We start from the raw sequence: 8,818 nt of genomic DNA on the forward strand, positions 1-8,818 counted from the left end.
GGAAAACTTTTTTGAAGTGTTTTTGATTGGGTGGGGAGGAAGGACACCAAAAATTGATTAGTATCTTAATCTAATAATAAAGAGTTATTATCATGAGCGGATATCATAGGTTGAAACTCTCTCTCAAAAAAAAAAAACTTTTTATCCTTATTACATAATTAACAAGGTGAGACTAAGGGTGTGTTTGTTTGGAAGTGAAATAGGGTAGATGGAAAACTTTGGAGAGAAAATGAGAAGAAAAACTTTTTTGAAATGTGTTTAGTTGGGTGGTGAGAAAGGAAAATAATTAGTAGAGCCCAGGTTTTTTCTCCTCGAGCCTACCAAAAAGTTTTCTCTCCAAAATGGAAAGAAAACTGAAAGGAGAAATTAGGCATCATTTTTGGACAAAAATGTCCATGTGCAATTGCACATGGGCTTCATTCACGTTGTTTTTCTTCACACTTTTTCTCTTTTTCCTTCTAGATGTTGCCTACCTCCTCCTCCTCCTCCTCTTCTTCTTCTTCTTCTTCTTCTTTCTTTTGATTTACTGGGCAGGCTTGTCCAGTATTCTTTTTTTTTTTTTTTTTCTTTTGCTTTCTTTTGTGTGTGCGTGTTTGTGTTTAGATGTGATTTTTTTATGGACATTATTTTATTTTTTTTAATAAATTTAGGTGAATGATTTTTTTTTATCACTTTTATGGTTTTAATTGGGCATCATTTTTAAACAAGGGTATATGCGTAAATTTATACAAACTCACTTTTTACATCCCTCCATTTTTCCACTCCCAACCAAACAAAAATGAGAGAAATTAAAATTTGTTCTATCTTCCACTTTTTTATCCTCTCACAATTTTCTATCCTCCCACTTTTTCATCCCTCCGACCAAACAAACCCTAAAAGTTATCAGTATGGATCATATATAGGTTGTGCAAATTGCCATTCAAGTACTTAATATCTCATTATGTGAAAATAGACAGGTTGGCATGCATGATAATTGCTATCCCTTTTATCCTCATGAATCATATTCTTAATTCCATATTCCAAACACTATGCCAAAAAAATAAGGTTTATTACAATTTTCCCCCCCTAAAATTTTGCACCATTCATAATGTCCTCCTACACTATAAAATCGATTAGTTTCCCCCCTCCCCCCTCTATCATTAGACATAAGCAAATAGCTCCATGCAGTCTTTGCTGTTAAGATCCAACAAAATCTTTTGATTTCTTTATATTCCATACCAAAAACACCCTCCCTCTAGTTGGGAGTGATTGTAAATGGCGCAATATTTCCAAATCATGTCCTTCTAAGAACTCACAAGATGCATTTTGTTTGTATTTATCACAAGTTCATTTTCTGTCTCAAAATCCATTGAAAATAGTGTTCATGATGAGAAATTTGGAAGAATATTTTTTGTTGTTTTAAATGTTAGGTTCTATACTTGTAGACTTTAGTTGGCAAACACTTGAATACAAACTTGTCTAGATATAACTCATAGAGTCTATAAAATTGATTAGACAGTATTCAAGAAGCTAGTAGTGTGCAAGAACAAGAAAGAAGGTGATTCAAGGATATGCATATTTAATAGTTTCGACCAGTCGAAACTTAACTTCGAGTCTTCAACCGATTGACAGTCACATACCAGAATCGGTTCTTCAGCCATCAACCCACCAGATGTCTAGGATTTCAAAGCTACCTCACTAAGTATTTAAGGTAACTCTAAGGCATGTTTTTAGAGACTTTGTAGCTGCTCAATTTGAGATGTTAAGGTTTGTGCTTACTGCTCTTTCAAAGTCACTATTGGTGACAACTTACACACTCATTGAACCGATGGTTTCATGTTTATGATTGTTTATTTAACCTAAAACTTGCATAACAAATCTAAGAATCAACTTGGCTTTAATTTGGTTAAATACAATGTTTTCTCACGATCTAAAACTTACAATAAATAAATAAAAAATGCATCCTGTGGGTTCTTTAAATAGCATGATAAAAAAAATATTGTGTCATTTGCAATTGCCCATCAACTATTAGGTCATTTGCAATTCTCCCCCTTAACTAGAGGATGATGTTTTAGTCATTTCGATACTGAATATAAAGGATTTTTTTTTTTTTTTTTGAATTTTTACAACAAAGCGGAGGGAAGGGTGTCATTTGCTTATTTCCAATGATTGAGGAAGAGCATTGGTCTATTTTATGGAAAAAATTGTGAATGGTCCAATAGTTAACGGGGAAGAAAAGTGTAACCAACCAGAATATGAAATCATTTCTAGATAACTTCAAAATTTTGGTAAAATAGTCTTGACCTAAGGTTGTTTCATGTGTCAACAAGGATAAGAAATTTTCAATTAAATCTAGATTTCCTTGTATATGTTTTCAAATGATCTACAAGGCTTTCTTTTTTAAAGTCATAATTCTTTCCAATCAAAAAAAAGTCCCAATTCTTTTACATGAAAAAATTCACTGTTGTAAATCAATCAAAAGTACAATATTTTTTTATTCAGTCTAGATCACATCATTATTTTCTTATCTTGTTCTATTTTTCTATCATTTTAGTTACCTGTATAAAAATTTAAAAAGGCCAAAATCCAAAACTCACCCTCTATGTTTCACTATTTTTCATTGCAAACCTCTAAGTTTGCATTTTTTTCATTTCAATCCTCTAAGTTTCAAAAATCTCCAATCCAGTCTTCCATTAAGTAGGCATCCATTGTTGTAGTTAAATCCTCAAAACTATGTCATTTTACCCATAATTTAATCTTTATTTTTTACTTTATTATTTATTTATTAATTTATAAAAAAGGTTAATTAAAAAAGTCCAAAATTTAAAATATATATTAAATTCAGGGTAAAACGACATAGTTTTAAGTATTTAGCAGCAACAGTGGACCTTTACTTACCAGAAGACCAAAATTGGGGAGAGGACTTAAATGAGAGAACTAAAACTTATAGGACTAAAAATAGTAAATGTTGTCAATGCCTCGCAACGTTTGACCACCCATCGCGACGACGCTTGTAGTTTTCCCTCCTCGAGACCTTTATTCGAGAAGAGGGCACAGAGCTCGGGTGCTGTGAAAGAGGGTTAAAAAAGGAGGAACCTCTAGCATGTGACTAAATTGAGTCAATTTTAATCTATTATTACCAAATGCAATGAAGTCACCACCAATCATTAGACTTTTTCTAAGGTGTGATTAGTCATCTAATTTTATTTGATTTTATTAACAGTCCTAGGCTAAAAAAATGGTCATTTTTCCTAATCTAATATGAATGGTAAAAAATCTTGATTCTTGAGTTCGGAAGTTTGATTACATGTGAGGAAGGTATTAGGCACTCCACAATACCATACCCATCAAATATATAAGTTTTCTGTCACACCATACCCAAGGTTGTTAAATCCAGACCGGACCGAACGGTCCGACCCGGAAACCCGTGACCCGGGCCCTAATCCAGTTCTTTAGCCAGAGAAAACGGGTCCTACACTTAATCGGGAAAAACGCATGCACCAGGAATAGAACTAGTGACCTCGTAGGAGTTTTGGACTTTTGTCCAACACGCCAACCACTGAACCAGTAGCCTTCCTTGGGTGCTTCTTGACATTTATATTTTATTTATTTTAATTTTACAAGATTAATAGTTTTGGATTTAATTTTATCACTATTTACTTAATAGTATTTTCTAATTTTTTTTTGTTCAAGAATTATTCTTTTACATCAATAAATATGAATATGAAAATTGTAAATTTATGTTAAAAATGATTTTATTTTAAATTAAAATGCATTTTTTATTCGAAAGATTAATAAATACAATTTTTTAAAGCTTGTTTATATTTATTATTTTCTATATACTTTATAAAAATAACGAAAATACATTTGAAAGTTTTTTTAACTGCATAATATTTTTTAAGGGTAAATTTTCATATTTTTACACATTTAATACATTTATTTATATTTTAATTAATATTAAATTAATTTTGACGTCATCACGGTTCGACCTCGGTTGGACCTTGGTCCGACCTTAAAAACCTTGAACCTCTCCCTTCTCCAGTTCTTTGAACGGTCCAAGTCTGAAAACCTTGACCATACCCTGATAATGGGTCCAGTAGACTTGACATTCTCTAAGAGGAGTGTCTCCCGAGGGTTGCCTCCCCATGTCATCTTCCTCTAAGTCATCAATTGTTTCTTCACGAGTTAAGTCCATTAAGCTAGCTTCAAATAATCAATCCAATAACAACAATAAAGTCTATCAACTCAACCGAATCTTGAAAACTCCAATTTAACTTGGCTATTTAATCAAACAGAAGATTAAACTTGGCTATTTGGTTTGTGTTCAGTTGATACGTGGGAGGCACCACACCGTTTGGATTTTTTTTTTTTTAATTAAGAAATTAATAATAAATTAAATATTAAATATTAAATTAAGGCCAAAACAATGTCGTTTTATAAGGTCTTAATGGAAACAGTGGATGACAAGTTGACAGAGGACTAGATGGAGAAGTTTTGAAACTTAGAGCATTGAAATAAACGAATTCAAATTTAAAAGACTGAAATGAAAAATTGTGAAAAAAGTGGGTTTTGCATTTTTTTCAAAAAACTTTCTCACTTTTATTTTGTATAAAAATATGAAATTTGGTAATTTCCAGTTAGCTCAATTGATAAAATTTATGAAGATTGAATAAAAGATCTAGAGTTTAATCTCCACCTACACCAAAAACCAATTGATATTTTAATCTAATAATAAAAAGCGCAATAATCAAAAGCGGATGCTATAGATTGAACTTTATAAAAAACAATATATGAAAATTTAATAGTTATGACTTATGATAGTTGTATATGAAATATTAAATATGAAATTTGATCATTATGGTATTTATTAATAGATATTTATTATGATTTTGTTTTTATATGAAACAATTAAATATGTAATTATGATAAATATTTAATACAATTGTCTTCATTTATTGAACTACCTATTATGTTATTTAGTAATGATTAAATATATAATAGAATTTAAGTCCAATTAAAAATAAATATAAATTAGCATATGTATGTATAAAATAGTGAGTACACAAAAGCTTATGTAAAAAATTATTTCAAGGTTGGGAATTGTAATTAACAAAGGGAGAGAGAAAAAATAAAGCTAATATTAAATGCGCAATAACAACATATCCCAAGGAATATCCATTTTCTACAATTTTTTATTAATTCTAAATTTGTTAAATGTTGAAGTAAAAGTAATATATAATAGGAAAAAGCATCAAAAATATATATATAATAGGAAAATCAACAAAAATAATACCCAAGCAACACTCAGTTGTCTCCCTCCAACAACAAATCTCAATCAAACATCATGAGTCCATTCATTAGATTAGCATACTTGCTGCTTCTCTTGCTCAAAACTACGTGCGACGCTTTTTTTTTCCCACCAACAGTATATTTGAAAGTCTCTAATAATTTGGAAAATGGTTTGGTCTTGACCACCCATTGTCAATCCAAAAATGACGATATTGGAGTCATTTCACTCCCTAAAGGTGGCACATTTGGATTTAGTTTCAAACCTAACATCTTCGACACTACACTATACTTTTGCAGAATGGATTGGAAGGGTGCATAACACTATTTTGATATTTACATCTACAATAGAGATTTTGGTCATTGCCCACACACTTGTCGGTGGAGTGTAAAAGAGGGGGGTCCTTGTCTCTATGATATTGGTAGTGGCAAATATGATCTTTGTTATCCATGGAATAAATCCCAGAACAATAGCCATCCTTAGACAAGTGGTTCCTTTTGGAATAAAGGGAAAATTCATGTTATGCCCTCTCATAGTCTCATAGTCATGAATTAATTTGTAAGAGTTTGTTTCTTTTTAATGATGTTAGTATCATTTTTCATTTCTTATATGTAAAAATTAATATCAAGGCAATGTTTTAGCTAGTTTGGTTTCTTCAATTGCTTATAAGTCATAAGGGTATTTGATGTTTTGATTTAACCTTTTATCCTTATTATATGATAGGGTGAGACTGAGAGTTACGAATATAGATCATGTATACGTTGTGCAGATTGCCATAGAATACTGAAAAATCTCATTTTGTGAAGATAGACAGGTTTGCATGCATGATAATTGCTAGCAGTGGTGTAGCTAGAGTGGCCATGGCCCCCTAGCTTTATGAAATTCCCATTTGTGGTGGTACTAAACTTAATAATTATCTTAAATTCAAAAATAAATAAATACTTGTTTTGGGTTTCTCTCAAATTTTAGACATGGGGTTAGAAAAAATCCGAAAAAGTAATACAAAAAATGATACATGGAACTCAAAAATAATAAAATCCAGCCCATTGATTAGCCCATAGCCCATCCAAACAGATACAAACAACAATAACATCTTCAGTAAATCCCAAATCAGCAATATTACAAAATAAAATATTTATAAAAAAAAAAAATAAGAGTCTGTATGCTGTTTCACTAAAAAAAAAAAGTAAAATAATATTTTTATATCTAAACTTTACTAAAAGTTTTTTTTTTTCATTCCTAAATTTTAAAAAGTTCTTCTTTTCATCCTTATATTTTGTAAAGAGTTTTTCTATTAGTTTAGAGACAAAAATAGGGTTGAAAAAAGAATTTTTCAATAATTTAGGGGACAAAAAATAAACTTTTGGTAAAATTTGAGGATGGAAAGTAAAATATTTTCAATAGTTTAGAGACAAAAATTGAACTTTTCAATTGTTTAGGAACCAAAAAACGAGAGTATTTTAAAGTTTAGGAATCAAAATAGTATTTTCCCCAAAAAAAAAAAAAACCAATTCCATTTATATAAAAATAATCCTTATGTTGGTCTCCACACAATGTTGCACACTTTGCCTCCATAACTTGCCAGTAAACCCACACCTAACTACCTAAGCCATAGACGAACTCCACTTCAGTCATTGGTGCGCTGTGTGCAATGATATCTCATTATCTCTCTGTGTTTAGAAAATTTATTAAGCAATCTGAGAGTATACTCCCTCCCTCTCACATGGGGGTGGCCCCCATGGTGGGTGGGACCCTCCCCTATGTGAGAGGGAGGGAGTATATTAAAGCTATCTTCGTTTATGATTTACAACTATCTTCATTTATGTTAGAATATAATATTACTTTATATTTGATAAATTGCAAATTACACTCCTAAATTTTGAGAGTATTTAGATTTTACACCTTGAAATTTCAGAATTTGAATTTTAACCCCTGAAATTTGGAGGTATTAGATTTTATACCCTAGCGTTTCAAAATTTGGATTTTACCGCCTAAAATTTGGAAGTGTTTGAATTTTACACTCCAAAATTTTGAAACTTCAAGGCATAAAATCCAAATACCTCCAAACTTTAGGAATGTAATTTGTAATTTATCCTTTTATATTTAGTATTGATAATTGTGCAATCTCTTTTCATTAATGTTTTAGAATTTTAATTATTAGTTTTCAGTTTTGTTTACCTCTCTCTCTCTCTCTCATATATATATATATATATATATATATATAAAATAGTGGTTTAAATAATTAAATTAATTTATTCTTGTACTTAAATGTTTGTTTATGATAAATATTTATATTTTCCAATAATAATGAGTACTTATCGATTTATTTTATCGAAGTAATTCAATAAACACAAGTTTTTTTTTTATAATTTGTTATGATGTATTTTCTCAAATTAAGAGATAACAATTAACAACTGTTTAATTTAAATAAAACCAAACAATTAAAGTGAATTTGTGTTTACTGATTTACTTTGATAAAATAAATAGTAAATACTCATTATTATTTGAAAATATAAATATTTATCATAGACAAACATTTAAGTACAACAATAAATTCATTTAATTATTTAAACCACTATTATCGATATATATATATGAGAGAGAGAGAGAGAGAGAGAGAGAGAGAGAGAGAGAGAGAGAGAGAGAGAGAGAGAGAAACGTTTAAGTCTTGATAAAGTGGAAAATGAGAAGAAAAAAAAGTAAAAATATTGGGCTTAGTGGTCCTAAGCCAAAAAAAAAACTGTGTTTTATTTTTTATATATAATTTTTATTTTGAAAATCTAATTTATAAGTGAATAAAACAATTTGATAATTAACAGGAGAGTAACCCTATTTTTTAGGTAATGTTTTAGTGAGAGTTAGAGTTATATTTTTACCAGATTGTTTTTTAGTTTTGTCTCTTCTTAAACATAAGAATGTAAGGGCATTTTTTAACCAAAAAAATAAGAATCCCAAATAAGGGAAACCTCTTAAATAGTAGTATAGATAATAAACTTTTAGTTTGAATAGAATTTAATTTATTGACATTTAAATGATAAAATTTTACCTAAATTAAAAATTTTTTAAATATCATTCCTTAATTTGAGGAAATATATTCTAAAAAATAATATATAATTATTTTACTAATTAATTTAAGTAAAAAAAATTAAAATTTTATGTAAGAGAACCAATAACTTAAATGGGTGTCTATTGTTTTACTTCTTTATATTAAGCTACTTTTTTTGAGAGAGAATATTAAGCTACTTTTGACATAATATCCTTCACGCAAATTTAAAAGCAAAGAACAATAAGTAAGATGGATTTATTAAAAATATAAGTGTAAGTTGCATATAGGGAAAAACAAAATACAACAATGTGGGGTGTATCATGTGGGATTTAATTATAAAGATGACTTCATTGGTTAAAAGAAATTATATCGAAAATTCATGGCTTAATATATATATATATATATATATATATTAATTGGACTAGAATTTAAATTTCTAAAACTTAAATGGTAAAGTTTTATTTAAATTAAATTATTATTACATCTTATTCTTTAGTCAAGAGTCT

Source organism: Quercus robur, chromosome 3, assembly GCF_932294415.1.
Source record: "Quercus robur chromosome 3, dhQueRobu3.1, whole genome shotgun sequence".
Lineage (NCBI taxonomy): Eukaryota > Viridiplantae > Streptophyta > Magnoliopsida > Fagales > Fagaceae > Quercus > Quercus robur.